Source organism: Pan troglodytes, chromosome 6 (assembly GCF_028858775.2).
Source record: "Pan troglodytes isolate AG18354 chromosome 6, NHGRI_mPanTro3-v2.0_pri, whole genome shotgun sequence".
In the NCBI taxonomy this organism is placed as follows: Eukaryota; Metazoa; Chordata; class Mammalia; order Primates; family Hominidae; genus Pan; species Pan troglodytes.
Window position 1 is genome coordinate 174,159,130 of NC_072404.2, and position 16,373 is coordinate 174,175,502.

The 16,373-nt window shown below is 50.9% G+C and overlaps 1 long non-coding RNA gene across 1 annotated transcript; it reads left to right on the forward strand.

The window, feature by feature from the left end:
• The first annotated feature begins 1,689 nt into the window (after window positions 1–1,689).
• On the forward strand, window positions 1,690–15,647 carry LOC107976015 (uncharacterized). Its single transcript, XR_001719616.4, has 4 exons — window positions 1,690–3,403; window positions 9,776–9,829; window positions 10,621–14,135; window positions 14,961–15,647. It is a non-coding gene; the product is annotated as an uncharacterized LOC107976015 (long non-coding RNA).
• The last annotated feature ends 726 nt before the right edge of the window (window positions 15,648–16,373 follow it).

Here is a 16,373-nt window from a genome sequence, read left to right on the forward strand (position 1 = left end):
GGCTTCCTGAGGAAGAGGACGGTCTCCCGCGCGCTGCCGGCTTCCTGAGGAAGAGGACGGTCTCCCGCGCGCTGCCGGCTTCCTGAGGAAGAGGACGGTCTCCCGCCCGCTGCCGGCTTCCTCGGGAAGAGGACGGTCTCCCGCCTGCTGCCGGCTTCCTGAGGAAGAGGACGGTCTCCCGCGCGCTGCCGGCTTTATCTGGGCTCCTGAGGTTCTCCTTTGAGTGTCATCACACCGACACTTGCGACTCCTTCCCGCCACAGAGGGAGGTTGGTGGCGATTGGTTTTGTCTTCATTTTGCCCAGAAAGACATGGAAAAACCAAGTTAGATCAAACGGAGGAAAGGAGTCCTGCCACCTGTGTGGGCTGTGTGGCCTGGGCCAGGTGCTCAGGGCAGGTAGGGCTCCAGGCGTGTGTCTAGGGCTCCTGATGAGTCAGCCTCACACGTGGCCTGCTCAGGGGCCCGGGGAAAGAGTCGGCGCTGCACAGTCAGGCACGGGGACCCTCGCGTGTGAGTCCACGGCCTTCAGAGGGGTCAGGTGGGAGGACAGAGTTTGCTTCTGAACGACCTTGACCATGGAGGTGGATAGATTGTGTTCACTTAAATGTAAAACAGTGAAATTTAAATGGTTTTTTTTTTTTTGAGACGGAGTCTCGCTCTGTCGCCCAGGCCGGAGTGCAGTGGCGCGATCTCGGCTCACTGCAAGCTCCGCCTCCTGGGTTCACGCCATTCTCCTGCCTCAGCCTCCCGAGTAGCTGGGACTACAGGCGCCCGCCACCACGCCCGGCTAATTTTTTCTATTTTTAGTAGAGACGGGGTTTCACCGTGTTAGCCAGGATGGTCTCGATCTCCTGACCTCGTGATCCGCCCGCCTCGGCCTCCCAAAGTGCTGGGATTACAGGCGTGAGCCACCGCGCCCGGCCCGAAATTTAAATGTTTTAAGGAAACAAAATGTTATTTGTATTTAAAATTGATTAACAGTGAAAGATAGATAAATGGTAAATGGAACAAACATACAACAGATGTGAGAAAGAGCAAAAGATGGGAATGACGAGATGAGACAAAGAGGAGCCTGAGAAGAGAAAGGGCCAGGCGGGCGCAGAGACGGAGGACCCAGCCACGCCGGGGAGGGTGGGCGCAGAGACGGAGGACCCAGCCACGCTGGGGAGGGCGGGCGCAGAGACGGAGGACCCAGCTATACCATGGAGGGCGGGTGCAGAGGGGCCAGGCGAGAGGGCCAGGCAGGCACAGAGACAGGATGCAGCTTTGCCAGGGAGGGCAGGTGCAGAGACAGAGGACCCAGCTATGCCAGGGAGGGCGGGTGCAGAGACAGAGGACCCAGCTATGCCAGGGAGGGCAGGTGCAGAGACAGAGGACCCAGCTATGCCAGGGAGGGCGGGTGCAGAGACAGAGGACCCAGCTATGCCAGGGAGGGCAGGTGCAGAGACAGAGGACCCAGCTATGCCAGGGAGGGCAGGTGCAGAGACAGAGGACCCAGCTATGCCAGGGAGGGCGGGTGCAGAGACAGAGGACCCAGCTATGCCAGGGAGAGCAGGTGCAGAGACAGAGCACCCAGCTATGCCAGAGAGGGCAGGTGCAGAGGGGCCAAGCGCTGACAGTGAGGGGGTCTTTCCAGTGGCTTCCCCTCTGGAGCTCACACACACTTACTTTAATCCTTATAAGGCCCTGTGAGGCAGGCACCGTAATAATTGCTCCATAACCAGCTGGCAAGAAAATCCAAGCTCGTAATTAGTAATCATCATGAAACAGCTTTCTTGGCTGACAGCACAGAAACCAAAACAGTAGATGTGCTGGTTCCGGCTGCTGAGGGCCAGGGTCTGCAGACCTGCCCTGTGAAGCTTACGTGGCCTGCCAGACTTCATGCTCGGCAGGTCCCGTGGCCTCCTGGGGCTGTTTCTTTGAGGTATAAAGAGGGTGGACCAGATGCAGTTGTTTCAAATTGCTTTCTGAGGGTCTTCCTCCTGGGCTGGACTAGGTCAGGGGGCTTTCATCCTCCATCAATCAGGCCAACAAGTCTATTCTATAAACTGGGGTCCACATTCAATTTTATTTGAACAAAATGTTCTATCAGCCTGAAAACTGCTAGGAAGGTCTCTAAGGCCTTCTGGCTCTGAGCCTGCAATTCCAATGCTTGTTAGCAGATTTGTTTGTCCAGCTGTTGGTGTCTCTTCTTCCTGGCTTTGCCGCTCAGCCCTGGGCTTTCCAGAACTTTCTAGGGATCTCCTAAGAGGGCAAGCGGGTGGTACTTTCTGTATTTTAATATTGTGTTAGAATCTGGGACATCTGATTGCTGAAATGAGATGTTAGTTGGTACAGGCAGGGGTTTCCAGGACCGGCACGCCCTTGCGGAGTGCCTGCTGGAGGGAGCCGGTGTGTCCAGGACGCCCTTGCGGAGTGTCTGCTGGAGGGAGCCGGTGTGTCAGTGAGATGGCTATGCCCCTGGGCTGCTGCGTCCCAGGTTTCCTCAGTCTCTAACCCTTTGTTCTCACAGGGGATGGACTCTTCCTTCTTTTCCCAACTCCACCAAGAGGGACCGTCCCAGGACGTCCTTCCCTGGGCATCCGGCCCTACAGCTGCCTGAGGTCTCCATCACCGTTGGCGCCATCAGTCTGCTGTGCAGCCAGCTGTTGGTTTGGAGAGCCTGAAGAACTGCAGTTCACGTCTCATCTAAAGGAGCTGAAATGATATTGCAGCTTTCTCTTTTGGTTGCGTGCGGTGAGAATCTGGGAGCTGAACCTGTTATCTGCATGGTCTTCAGAAATCAGGCAAACTCGGAAAATGCCAACGCCAAAAATGCTGATGGGTGACAAAGTGTCACAGGTGTGATGCATTACAAATCTCAGGACTTTTGTTCACTGGATTTGAAAGGTCAAGCTTCACAGGAAAATGATGAAGTCCCAAAAGACCAGAAATATATTTCAGAAGATGCCAGTTACTGCTTTAAAATGTCAAACCAACATTTCAGAAATAACTTTCAATAATTATTTCCTGCCAAGAAGGTGAACGCTGGAGACCTTAATGGTGGAAGATGGAGGGCGTCTTTCCTTCTGTTAAGCTGACAACTTGGCTTCCATCTTGTGAGGACCTCACCCTACCTGGTGGCAGAGGACGTCTGACACCCTCAATCATTGCCATTACACTTCCCAGCCTGGTGGTCAGTCTCCTGGGGTCTGTGTGTTAACAAACCATCGACTGGACAATCGCAGTTTTCCTTATGAAGGCTTACTTTAAAAAGGCTCTGGATTTTCAGAAGTGAAGTCGCTTTCATCCCCGATTCAGACCCATCCTCGTGGAGGAAAAATCCTACCAGAAGAAGGGCTGACCATAGGAACTTGCCATTTCCTTGACCCCATCATATCTGAGGAAAAAACAACAGAAAAGGTAATTATATTATACCTGTATCCGTTTTCTTAAGCTGTAGGCTCACAATATCAAGGGCTCTGTGTGAAGACTTGGGTGGTTACAGAGGTGCCACCAAGTGGATGGGTCACATGCATTGGCAGTGGGGTTGAGATGACCCTGTTTTACGAAATCATGGACAGGATGAATTCTTGAGATGATCTGGGTCTTCCGTGTGATACGTGGTTGCTTGGCCTTCTGGGCTAATGCAGCAATGCACCTGCCTCTGCCACCTAGTTTTGGCACCTCCAATGATGGAGAGCTCACTTCTTCTTGAGCAGCCCATTTATTTTTGTTCAGCTCTAATTGCAAGAAACAGCTTCTATTTTCCACACTGAAACCTCTCTCCCTGCGGTTTGTATCCACAGGTCCTAATTCTTCCTCTGGTTACAGGACAAGGACAATAATAATCTTTTCCTAGTAACAACTTTCCAACATTCTTGAATAGTTAATATGGGCTGCTCCTCATTCTCTCTCCTGAAAACACAGGAAGATCTTTTCTTTCCTGTCGAAACTTCCCCAGTTCTGTGAATTATCCTTTGCGGGAGCGGGGTTCCTATCCCACACCATGGCGGATGCCCCCGCTTTGCGGGAGCGGGGTTCCTATCCCACACTGTTGCGGATGGCCCCCATTTGCGAGAGTGGGGTTCCTATCCCACACCATTGCGGATGCCCGCTGATGTGGTTGTTGCAAGCGTCCTCACAGCAGGAAGCTAACATGTTCGGGACAGTGAGCCAGCCAGGTTCCCGGGAGGCCTCCTGCTTCCCTCGCCTGACTGCGCTTACGCCTTCTCGGAGACTGACTTCTCCTTTGCTTCTTACCATGAGGCTGTCTTATCCACCAGCTCAGTGATTCCTGTCCTCCACATTTACAACTGTGTTATTTGTACTCTACATGAAAACTTTAATTAACAAAGTCTTAGGTCACTTTTACATCCAAACTCTGATCAAATCTCGCTGCACCCACTACCAATGCCACAGTTTCTCACTGGATTATTGGGGTTGCACCCGACTACCTGCTTCAGCTCCTCCCCGTCCTCAGGACAGCACTGGGATGATGAGTGCCACGAGCCAGGTCACTTCACACCCCTGCCCTGCACCGCACAGTGGGGAGTGGAGGCTGTGGCCCTAGATGCCTGCACCCGCCTGCCACGCTTTTGGCCCCTTCCCCCTCCGCTGGCCCCCAACCCCCAGCCCTGACGCCATGCCTGTAGTTGCACCCCCAACACCCACGTCTCTTCCCTGGGTCCTCTTGTTTTCCTTGGCGCGTGACCATGTCTCACACTCAATTATGTCTCTTACCGCCCACTACAGAGAGTGGGACCGTTGTCTGGTTGGGTTCCTGTTGTTTCTCCCACACCCAGGACTGTGCCTAATGCACAGGAATAAAAAATATTAAACGAATAAGACAATCTGTGTGTCAGCAAAGATGACAAAAATACTGCTTATTTCTTGACTTGGTATTTAACTTTTCCCATATCTGCCCAACAAGACGGACTTCTGTGGCTGGAAAGCTTTCTCCCTGAACACTCAGCACTCCTGGCCCAGGTCCCACATGAAGGTCTAATAACCTAGTCCCACAAAAAGAGCAAAAGATGAGTGGAGGTTGTCAGTTTGACCGCAGCGAGAGGCAAATCAGGAAAAGGATGCATAAGCAGACCTCTGCCGAGCCCAGATGACTGGAATGTTCACAGTTGGTGAGCAGGAAAAGCTTCCTTGAGGAGAGGAGCGTTGGCTGAAATGCAGGGGAGGCGTAGGAGGGCATTCTGGGTGTGGAGGGCACTGTGTGGAAGACGCAGAGAAGGGGTTACGTATTTAGGAGATAGAATTGCACACAGGCTGTGAAAGACGGGCATCAGCTCAGTCAAGACACAGGAGAAATCACAAGGTGGCCGCAGGGATGTAAAAGGTCACTTCAAAGAGAGGTGGGACCCAAGAGTGTCTATTGTTACAAATGCATGTTTAGGAAGTGGACAGAGGGGTTTGCTTTGAGGCTCGCTTGGCAGCTCTGCAGGAGGAGGAGGAAGGAACGGCCTAGGCCTTTGGAATGTGCTTAGAGGCCCACAGCCAGGTCAGGGCGATCAATCCCAACAGGGCAGATGCAGAGGCTGCTGGTCAGTGCTGCTGGCTGGGCACAGAGGCGGGAAGAGCCAGGACCACAGAGCAGGGGAAGGAGATGAGGATTAACCCTGCATGGCCTGGGAGGAAAGTGGTCGACCACCCCCAGGGCAAGAACAATGCAGGAGAGGAGGCGCTCAGCACCCACAGTGCACCACCTTTGCCCACACAGCTCCTGAGCCAGGAGAAGACTCCTTAGTGGAGGAGAACACAACGTGAGTGACACAAAAGCTGTTAGAGACCGGGCAGATGCAGTGTCAGGAAGTCAAATGCAGAGTCTTCAAAGGAGGAAGCTGCCTGTGAAATGGTTTAGAACATGGCTCCTTTTTAAAATTGTCTTGTGTCCCCTATGAGATCTGGTATTCAGTCAAAGATAAGAGGCAGAGGATCTGTAATGCAGAAGGTTGTTCTTGAAGCTCTGTTTTGAAAGGATAGTGGCCAGAACGCGCTGCCTGTGTCCAGCATCCCTGATTTGTCACAATGAGCAAGATCTCTGAGCATCGTCAATCTCTTTCTCTGCCCCAAGAAACTCAAGCTTGGTTAAAATAAGAAACATCTTCAAAAACATCTCTAGCTATCTCTTTTGTAATTCACTTTCTTTAGTATCATAATTAAGTTAAGATTTATATGTATGTGTTGGGAGCGCCTCTGGCTCTGGAAATTATGCCCATTGTTCATTACTATCAGCAAGCTGTGGTGTGTTTGCTTGCATGAAAAACATCACCATTGCTACTACTCAGAAAGGAGTCTAGTGCAAAATAAAGGGAAGTCTGCATTTACAGTTTCTTAGGGAATGTGCTTCCATTACATTCGGTCTCATGCGGAAATTCAAATTGATCCATTAATGTGATTCTTGGGGCATATCCTCAATATGATATCGAAAAGATTTCTGATTAGCAGGTCACATAAGTTACATCTGACAAGTCTTGTCAGAACTCCATCAGTACCAGTGACACACACTAGACCATACCACAGGCCACATTTTATCCCTGGAACACAGCTGTTACTCAGCAAAATGGTCAGATCTTAAAGTAAATATTAGCCTTATCCTCCACAAGTGATATTGTTAAGAGGTTTACTCTTGCAATTTTATTGATGCTGCTTATTTTTTAAACAAACTTTTCTTTAACTCAAAGACGAACTTCAGCCGGGCCCGTCTATGTAGTACCCATTTCCAAATTAGTAGAGAATCAGAATTCACGAGGTTTATGTTCCACACAGTGAAGTTTAATGAGGAAGGGCCAAGTTCATCTGCAGCACGTCTGGACGAGCGCCCGGCCCCGCTGGGGCTCCAGGCACTGGCATTTCCTGTCGGCCCCAGCATCGGTCACAAGTGCAAGGTGGCAGCAGCCAGGGACTTCTTTAGAGAACATAGCCCCACGTAACTCCCTTTCACCATTGTTCTCCAAATTCTCCCATGCTTAAAACCACAGAGGGCTCATGGCAGAAGGCGAGGAATGGGCTCTTTCCTGCGGTTTCTGTGAGGCTGCTTCTGAAAGGCACTGGCTGGGTTTTAGCAAATCCTCACGATGGCAGGACCTGCCTAATCCCCAGGAGCATTTGGAGGATGCTGCCGTTGGGGGCCCCAGGCTCTGCTGGGAGGAGGGCAACGGCCTCACCCTTCCCCGGGTCAGGGTCGAGGTCAGGGTCGGGGCTGGGGTCAGGGTCAGATTGGGATTGAGGTCGAGGTTGGGGTCGGGGTCAGGGTTGGGGTCACGGTTGAGGTCAGGTCGGGGTTGGGTCTGGGCCGGGTCGGGTTGGGATCAGGGTTGAGGTTGAGGTTGGGTTGGGGTCAAGTTTGGGGTCAGGGTCAAGGTCAAGATTGGGTTGGGGTCAGGTTGGGGTCAGGGTTGAGGTTGAGGTTGGGTTGGGGGTCAAGGTTGGGGTCAGGGTCAAGGTTGGGATGGGGTCTGGATTGGGTTGGGGTCAGGGTTGAGGTTGAGGTCGGGTTGGGGGTCAAGGTTGGGGTCAGGGTCAAGATGGGGATTGGGTCGGGTTGGGTCAGGGTCAGGGTTGAGGTTGAGGTTGGGTCGGGGGGTCAAGGTCGGGGTCAGGGTCAAGGTCGGGGTTGGGGTCGAGGTCGCATTGGGGCCAAAGGGGCTTGTGCACTTCTGTATCTTTGCATTTGCTTTTTATGTTCTGATTTGAAATGACTTAAAACGTATTATTTTGGCATTTTTCAAGCAACATTATGGTAAAATTTCTGGAGATGAGGTCTCCAGGCTCCCCTGGGCCATTAAATCATCTCGGCCTTGTCCCTCTTTTGGGTCTGCACAAGTCATGGGCATGGCAGGGCCCTTGGCTGGTGTCCAGGGCACTGGCCTCAGTGGGCAAACCTGGTGTGGGGGGAGGCGGACATGCAGTGGCCATAGGAGATGTTCTGTTCAGGCCCTGCCCAGGCACTGCAGACCTCGGACCTGTCCTGGGCCCTGGCACCACACACCCTCCTGCTCAGCACGACCAGCTGGCTCCCCATGCCCTGCTCAGATGAATGCATGGGACTCCTTGGGAGACCGAGGTCAGAGTCACATCATATGTGGGAAGTATCTTGGGAAGGAGGAGCTGTGGAGGTGAGCAGCTGGGCTCCTCTGTGGCCCTGCAAGGCTGTAGAGGCCGGAGGGCATGGGCAGGTGCTGGCTTCGCCTGTGTGGGAGGCAGCCTTGGGGGCGGGACTTCTCCCTGGCCTGTGTCCCCGGCGCCCCCTCCCATGCCAGCCATGACAGCCTCCATGCTTTCTCCCAGCCAAATCCTCCTAATGCTGGGCTCTGGAACGGCTGATCTGGTGGATTTTCAGGTGTTTATAATTTGTGAGTTATTGTGACTGTTTCCGGGGGTGAGGGCAGCTCCTTGCTAGTAAGCTGTCCTTTGTGGTCACGCCAACCTCAGGGAACCCTCCAAGGACGCTGTGTTCCTCAGGACACCCACAGTGAAGTGATGTCATGTGTGGACACAAAGGCGGCTGTGGGCCTGGAGAGCCCCTGTCAGCACTTCTGCCGGGAGCTTTGCGCTTGGGGGTTTGTGTGAACGGAGGCTCGGGGTCAGAACTGATCATTTCTACACATCTATAAATCCATGAATGCCCCCACACTCTAGAACATAATTGACTGGGGTCAGGGTGGATCCAGAGGTGAGACAGGTCCGGCCACCCGAACTGGGCCAGCTCCCTGTACGTGGGCTGTGGGAGGGTGAGCTGATTGAGTGTGGCCCAGAGTTGACAGCCTTGTCCCTCTCGTGTGCTGAGAGGGCTTCAGGCACCTGGAAAAAAGTGCACACGCCATGCCACGTCTGCGGTGGGCCTGGCAGACCCTTGGTGCACACGCTGTGCCACGACTGTGGTGGGCACGGCAGACTCTTGGCGGGGTCTGGGGTTTCCGCCAGATGCTGCTTCTTATTCTCAGGGGATGAGATAATTCTAGACAAGAGACTCTCCAGCTCTAAACAGAAATGTTTTCAACAGAGAGTCCTTTAAAAAAAATCCTTTTGAAATATTGTTGATAAAAGCTGGCCATTCCTATTTTGAGACTTTACTGGCCAAAATGAAACAACAGGCAACCCTTTCAGACTTTTTATGTCTGTGAGACTCAGAAATCTGGCCACTAGTTGGCTGGCACTTCCCGGCAGGGGGCTGCTATGAAAGGGTTCCCAGCTCTGACCCAAGTATGAGCTGGGCCTGAGCAGGGCCTTCTTAAACGCTTTGTGCCTCGGTGACCAGCCATGCTCACGTGCGCATACACAGAATAGGTAGTATACACGGTCTGCAATGTCACTTTGCTTATTTTAGAGGAAGGAGATGACTGTTAGAACTTGTTTTCTATAGGAACAGGCAAAGGGGAGTTGACTGCGATGTTTAAATAGCACAGGTGGCCTCTGAGCCTCTGCACACCAGCCTTTCTGACTAGAAGCCCAGGGAGATGAGCTGAGAGTGCTGTTCACAGGCGTTCCTGGGGAGAGTGCCAGGCCCAAGGGCAGCAGCTGGTGGGGGCAGAGCGGGGAACCTGGGCTCTGACGCAGGCACAGGCAGGGGTGTGGTCTTTAAAGAGCCCACAGGCTGCAGAAGGGGCCTCCTTGGTGATGAAACTTGACCTCCTGTGGAGGGAGGGCAGCCCTGGAATTTCTCTGACCTTTCTTTAGGCACCAAAGACTGTCAACAGTCTCTGCCCCGGGGCCTGACATGACCAGTCTCTGACCTCAGGGTTTATTTTATTAAAAATAATTCTTGAAAACTCTCCATTTCAGCCGTTGCCCGAGCCACGTGTTGAGGATGACGGCATCGCGTTCTTTCTGCCCAGGGTACGGAGGAGGGGCCGCCCCCGGGCGGTGGGAAGGGGGGCTGTCCCCAGACACCTCAAGGCCTGCGGAGTGTGGACGTTAAAGTTCACAGTCCCTCCAAGGATCAAGGGTTCATTCTGAGAGGGAGCAGGGACTCCCTTGTTAGAGGCCTGCAGTCCTCCAGCCCCCTGCAAAGAGTTCCTTCAAGGGGAAGCCAGCTCGCCTGTAAATGAACAACTTGATAAGCAAGAAGGTACGGGCAGCCCAAGTCAGCAGCCAGGGGAGTGAGTCCAGAGATTTTTGTTTCTCTGTAGACTCTAAAGATCCCATCTTCACACATGTCCCCGAGCTGCCTTTCAGAAGCCCAGACCCCACTGTGGACCCCCACGAAGAGACCTTAGATGGGGGGAACGGGAGGCTGACCTCTGATCACTGTTCTTTGGGTCTAAATTTCTTCTTGAGGGGCTTGGAGGGAGCCACACCCCTGAGTCGGTTAACAATTTCTCTGCCGACCCCAATTTTTAAACAAAGCTGCTCTTCCTTAACCAACTGCAAATCAGGAAATCCTTGAATCCTCTGATGACCCCTAAGTCCTCACTTCGAGATCTCCCACCCTTTTAGGTCGAAACCCACGTGTACCCCCAACGTCCTGATTGACGACTTTGCCTGCAGCTTCTGCTTTCCTGAAATTCGCTGCTGCCTTTAGAACCCTTGTCTGCAGCCAGTGGGGGGGAGTTCAGGACTTAGGCGGAGCTGCCCCACCCTCCTGCTTGGCACCTTGCAAATACATGCCCTCCCTTCCATTGCTGCAGACCTCAGAGTGGGCGTCCGGTCTCCTGTGTGGGATGAGAATACACGCCCTCCTTTCAATCGCTGCAGACCTCAGAGTGGACGTCCGGTCTCCTGTGCGGGATGAGAATACACACCTTCCCTTCCACCGCTGCAGACCTCAGAGTGGACGTCCGGTCTCCTGTGTGGGATAATACACGCCCTCCTTTCAATCGCTGCGGACCTCAGAGTGGGCGTCCGGTCTCCTGTGCGGGACAAGAATACACTCCTTCCCTTCCATCGCTGCAGACCTCAGAGTGGACGTCCGGTCTCCTGTGGGGGATGAGATACACTCCTTCCCTTCCACTGCTGCAGACCTCAGAGTGGACGTCCGGTCTCCTGTGTGGGATGAGAATACACGCCTTCCCTTCCACTGCTGCAGACCTCAGAGTGGACGTCCGGTCTCCTGTGTGGGATGAGATACACTCCTTCCCTTCCATCGCTGCAGACCTCAGAGTGGACGTCCGGTCTCTCTGTGCGGGCCAAGTGTACACAGTTTTGTTCCGTCACAACTTCCACAACAGGCCAGTGTGAGGTTTTTGAGCTGGTGCTGACTGAAAACTGTCAGCTGCCCAAGGACCTGGGAGCTCTGCTCCCCACTCCTGGTGTGCGGGCTTGCGCCTGGCCTCCCTGCCTAGGTTACATGCAGTGGTCATCCCGGTCGCTCCCACACCCGTGTGGGCTCTGGGATCCCCCCTTCCAGCCAGCCCAGGGGACATCTGGCTGTCTCAGGACCCAGCCATCTGTAAAAATTAGGCAGGTCCCTTTAGTATGCTCCTGGTCAACAAAGAAAAACTTCAATTTTGAGAATGGCATCTGTATTCCGAAGTGTTCTCTCAGATGTTTGAGTTCCACTAAGTAGGTAGGAAGTGGCAGTGTTGCTGTTTAATGGATTGGTAATTTTTGAATATTTCTTAAACATTTTTATTTGTGTTTTTTTGGATTGAAATTTATGTAATTTGTTACTATCTGTTAGACTCTTGGTGTTTCTCTTACTGACTGAACCATAAGAATACTAACTCCTTTTCATATTTCTTGCATATATTTTTCCATATTACTGTTTCCCTTTTGATTTAGCTTGTGGTTTCTGACATGGTTTCTCAGTCTCACCCTCCTCCACATTTTGTCTACTCTCAACCCCTCACCCATCATGTCTCGGCTTCTGTCCCCTTTATGCTTCAATCTCATCCCCTCCACTGTGTCTGTGTCATCACTACAGTGTGTCTCAGCCTTAGCTCCCCCACTGTGTCTGTCCCAACTCCCCATTGTGTCTCAGTCTCACCGCACATTGTGTCTCAGTCTCACCCCCCATTGTGTCTCAGTCTCACCCCCACATTGTTTCTCAGTCTCACCTCCCCATTGTGTCAGTCTCACCCCCCGCATTGTGTCTGTCTCATCCCCCCATTGTGTCTCAGTCTCACCCCCCATTATGTCTGTCTCAATTCCCCATTGTGTCTCAGTCTCACCCCCCATTGTGTCTGTCCCAACTCCCCATTGTGTCTCAGTCTCACCCCTCATTGTGTCTCTGTCTCACCCCCCCGCATTGTGTCTCTGTCTCACCCCCCATTGTGTCTGTCTCAACTCCCCATTGTGTCTCTGTCTCACCCCCCATTGTGTCTGTCTCAACTCCACACTGTGTCTCAGTCTCACCCCCACATTGTGTCTGTCTCATCCCCCCCATTGTGTCTCAGTCTCACCCCCCCATTGTATCTCAGTCTCACCCCCCGCATTGTGTGTCTGTCTCATCTCCCCCACTGTGTCTCGGTCTCATTTCTCCGATTGTGTCTCTGTTTTGTCCCCCTTATTGTGGGGGTCTTGTCCCCCTTTTTATGTCTCTGTCATTCCTTTCCTAATATGTATTCAGGGGCCTGGGGTTGGTTTTTACTGACAAGAGCATCTGCAGAGCTGAGTAGCCCATGAAGAAAGCATGTTTCCCTGGGTCCCCGCAGAACTCCAATCACTGTGGCACCACTGTGAAGATCTTGGGGGTCTGGTGCTGTTCCTCACTCGGGGGAGCAGTGAGTCCATGTTCTCACCAACTGGGAGAGGAAGCGTGGGCAGATAGTGTGGGTGGAAAATGTTTGCTTCATTTGACATTGGCGTCAAGCCAGATCTGTGTGCCATTTGAGAACACAATGATCTGAATGAAAAGAGCTCCTAAAAACAAAACCTGAAAATTTTTCTCTGTGGAAGAGCCCTCAGTTATTATTTCACCTTCCCTAGTGGTTGCTACAGCAACAAGCATCTTGTGTGATGCCTGACAGGAAGAGCCCAGAGACCTGATTGAAGAACAGATCATTGCTTCACTTTAAATAAGGTTTTGCAGCCAGGCGTGGTGGCTCATGCCTGTAATCCCAGCACTTTGGGAGAGTGAGGCGGGTGGATCACTTGAGGTCAGGCATTCATGACCAGCCTAGCCAACATCATGAAATCCTGTCTCTACAAAAAATACTAAAATTAGCCAGGTGTGGTGACACGCGCCTGTAATCCCAGTTACTTGGGAGGCTGAGAGGCACGAGAAATCTCTTGAACCCGGGATGGGGAGGCTGCAGTGAGCCAAGATTGTGCTACTGCACTCCAGCCTGCGCAACAGAGTGAGACTTCGTGTAAAAAAAAAAATTAGGCTTTGCTTTTTTCTCATGGAATTAAATATTTTCAAATGTATTTCCAACAAAATGAACTAATTTTTCTAATCTTTTTTCCCTTCTAATATCTATATTTTAAGCTACAAATTTTCTTGCAAGGATTCCTTTAGTTGCATCCTACAAATTTTGATGTGTTTTTCTTCGCATTCAGCTCAACATATTTTGAAATTTCTCGTGATTTCTTCTTTGATATATTTAGATATGCATTACTTAACTTCAAATATTTGGCATTTTTATGTTATTAATTTCTAGTGCAATTTAATTATGGTCAGAGCCTACTCTGTATCATTTCATTCCTCTGGAATTTATCAGGACTTGATTTATGGTCTAGTATATGGTCCATTTTGGTGAATGTTCATGTGCACTTGAAAAAAATATGGATTCTGCAGTTGTTGGGTGAAATGTTCTCTGTGTGCTCTCAAGTTGGTTAATATTGTTAGTTAATATTATTGTTTGAATGTTCTATATTCTTACAGATTTTCTTAGTCTGCTGTATCAATGACACAGAGAGATGTGCATTAAAACCTCAACCATGTGGATCTATTTCTTTTCAGTTAATTTTGCTTCATGTATCTTGAAGCTCTGTTATCAGGTGCATGCACATTTGGGATTGTTATGCTTCCCTGATGAACTGACCTTCTTTCATTATGCAAGGGGAAGAAGATGCTGCATACAGGATGGAATATCCAGGGGAAGACGTCTAAGGAGAGACACCCAGCTGGAAGTCAAGATATGTCAGTTGTTTCCATTATAATAAAACCACTCATGTTAGATGAGCTGAACTTTCCCTTTTCCCCAGTTCTTATGATCAAAAAGTGGCTGTCCTAAATTTCCTCACTCAATATCCTTGCTAGGTGAGTAATTAGATCACATAATTTGTGCTGCATTATTAATGGTTTGCTTGGCAGAGTGAATTACTGCAAGCAATGCACAATGGATTCCAAGTTGCCTGCTCCGAGAGCACTATTCTGAGGCTGGTACATGCCTCTCAAATCACACCACATAGTTCATGGTTTCTTCTGCTTGTGGTTCGCTCTTCCCCATCATTCAGACTTCGTTCAGTAACTCCTCTCTGCAGGCCGGTCTTCTGGTCCTCTCCCCGAGTCTGGCTGAGTCCAGGGTGTTTATGGGCCTCAGAGGGGAGGAAGTGTGTGCTGATTTGTCCATGGGTGGCCATGGGCGGGCCCAGGAAAAAGAACAAGCGCCCCCTGTGGTCCATGGGGCTGTCGTCCCGGCCCCCAGGCTTCAGGACTTCCGCAGCCTGAAGATGGGGCTTCACTGGGGACCTGCCCTTTTCCACCCCAGCCTGTCTGCCTCCTGTCTGCACTTGCTGAGTGGGTGCACCTTGTACACAGTGACAGCCAGGACATATCATCCTTTAAAGGGCCCCTCCAAGCCAGTCTGCCTCTGTGTTCCCAACTACCATTTATTTAATCAGTTAATAATCAGATATTTTGCTTTTCAATTATTTGATATTACAAATAACACCATGATGACCATTCTCATACACAAATCACTGTGCATAATTCTGAATATTTAACTGGAAAAATTCCGAGCAATGAAATTACTGGGTTGAATGGAATGAACATTCTAAGTTTATAATATATTTAGCTTATAGAGTAAATAAATATGGCATAATAATAAGCTATATTAGTTTTTTTTTTTTTTTTTTTTGACAGAGTCTTCCTTTGTCAGCCAGGCTGGAGTGCAATGTGCAATGGCACAATCTTGGCTCACTGCAACCTCTGTCTCCTGGGCTCAAGCAATTCTTCTGCCTCAGCCTCCTGAGTAGCTGGGATTACAGGTATGCACCACCATGCCCAACTAATTTTTGTATTTCTGTAGAGACAAGGTTTCACCATGTTGGCCAGGCTGGTCTCGATCCTGACCTCAGGTAATCTGCCCACCTTGGCCTCCCAAAGTGCTGGGATTACAGACATGAGCCATCATGCCCAGACATAAGTGAGTTTTATATTGTATTATAACACTATGATACAGTAAAACCATGAAATCCAAATTTATAATAATATCACCCTACATAATACAACTGTAACCTCACCGCCCTATCCTGGGATGTGTGTCATTTTTATAGCCAATTATGGTCCCCAGCTTTAGTTTTCTTTTGCTTATTGGAGAGTGTAATTCTCCCTTATTCTTTTTGCTTTCTACAGTCTTGTGTACATCAGTTATCTGTTTTTGTCCTTTTGCCAGTGTTCAAAGTGTTATTTTTCCTATTTACTTAAGCTCCTGCAGGGAGATTAGAATTTCTTCCCCTAAGAAGAAATAAGTAATAGTGGAGACCTGCTGGGCACTGGTGGCGCCAGGCCTGGCTCCGGGGCTGCCCATCCATCCTCACAGCATGGCGACTGGAGGGTCTTGCCCTGAGGTCCCGTGTGCGGAGCAGGGCTTGGCATTCACTCCTAGGCACTGCTGACTCAGTCTGTCCTGGTGGTGCTGGGAGGCTGAAACCCGTCATGCATGTAGACCGCGGGGCCCCGTCTGGCATGGTGCACCTGTGCTGGGAGTGCCTATGGAGTAGGAAAAGTATTCCTGGACCTTTAAAAAACTTAGGCCAAAAAAGTGTTTTGGTTGAATCTTTGGCCAAATTGGAACTGCAAACTCTGTATTATCTCCCCTTTTGTGAAATTCTTTGGAAAATTCGAGCAAATAAGTATGCATTTCCCAGTGCCCTAGAGTCAGGATGTGGCCACGCTGCAGACTGCGTCATCAGGGAGGGTTCCCTGTGAAACAGACTTGGCCAACAACAGCCAAGGAGGCTTTGGGGAGGATCTAGGCAGCTGCAGGACCCGGCTCTTGATGACATCGGGTCTCACACTTTGGGTGGGAGCTCACAGTCTACTGTCCAGGGCCTGGCGTCCAGCCGGCTTAGTGGGGTCCACAGGCCCGTGTGAGAGCTGGGGCAGGGGACATAGACAGACTCTGTCACGGCCTGCACCCTCATCCTGTTAAAAGGTAAAGGAGAGTGGTGGAGGATGGGTGGCTTTTGGCCTATGGAGAACTTTGTGCAGATGAACTAATAGTCAAATGCCTCATGGTGTCCATTTCCAGGGCATACGGTGGTCCCTGGGCAG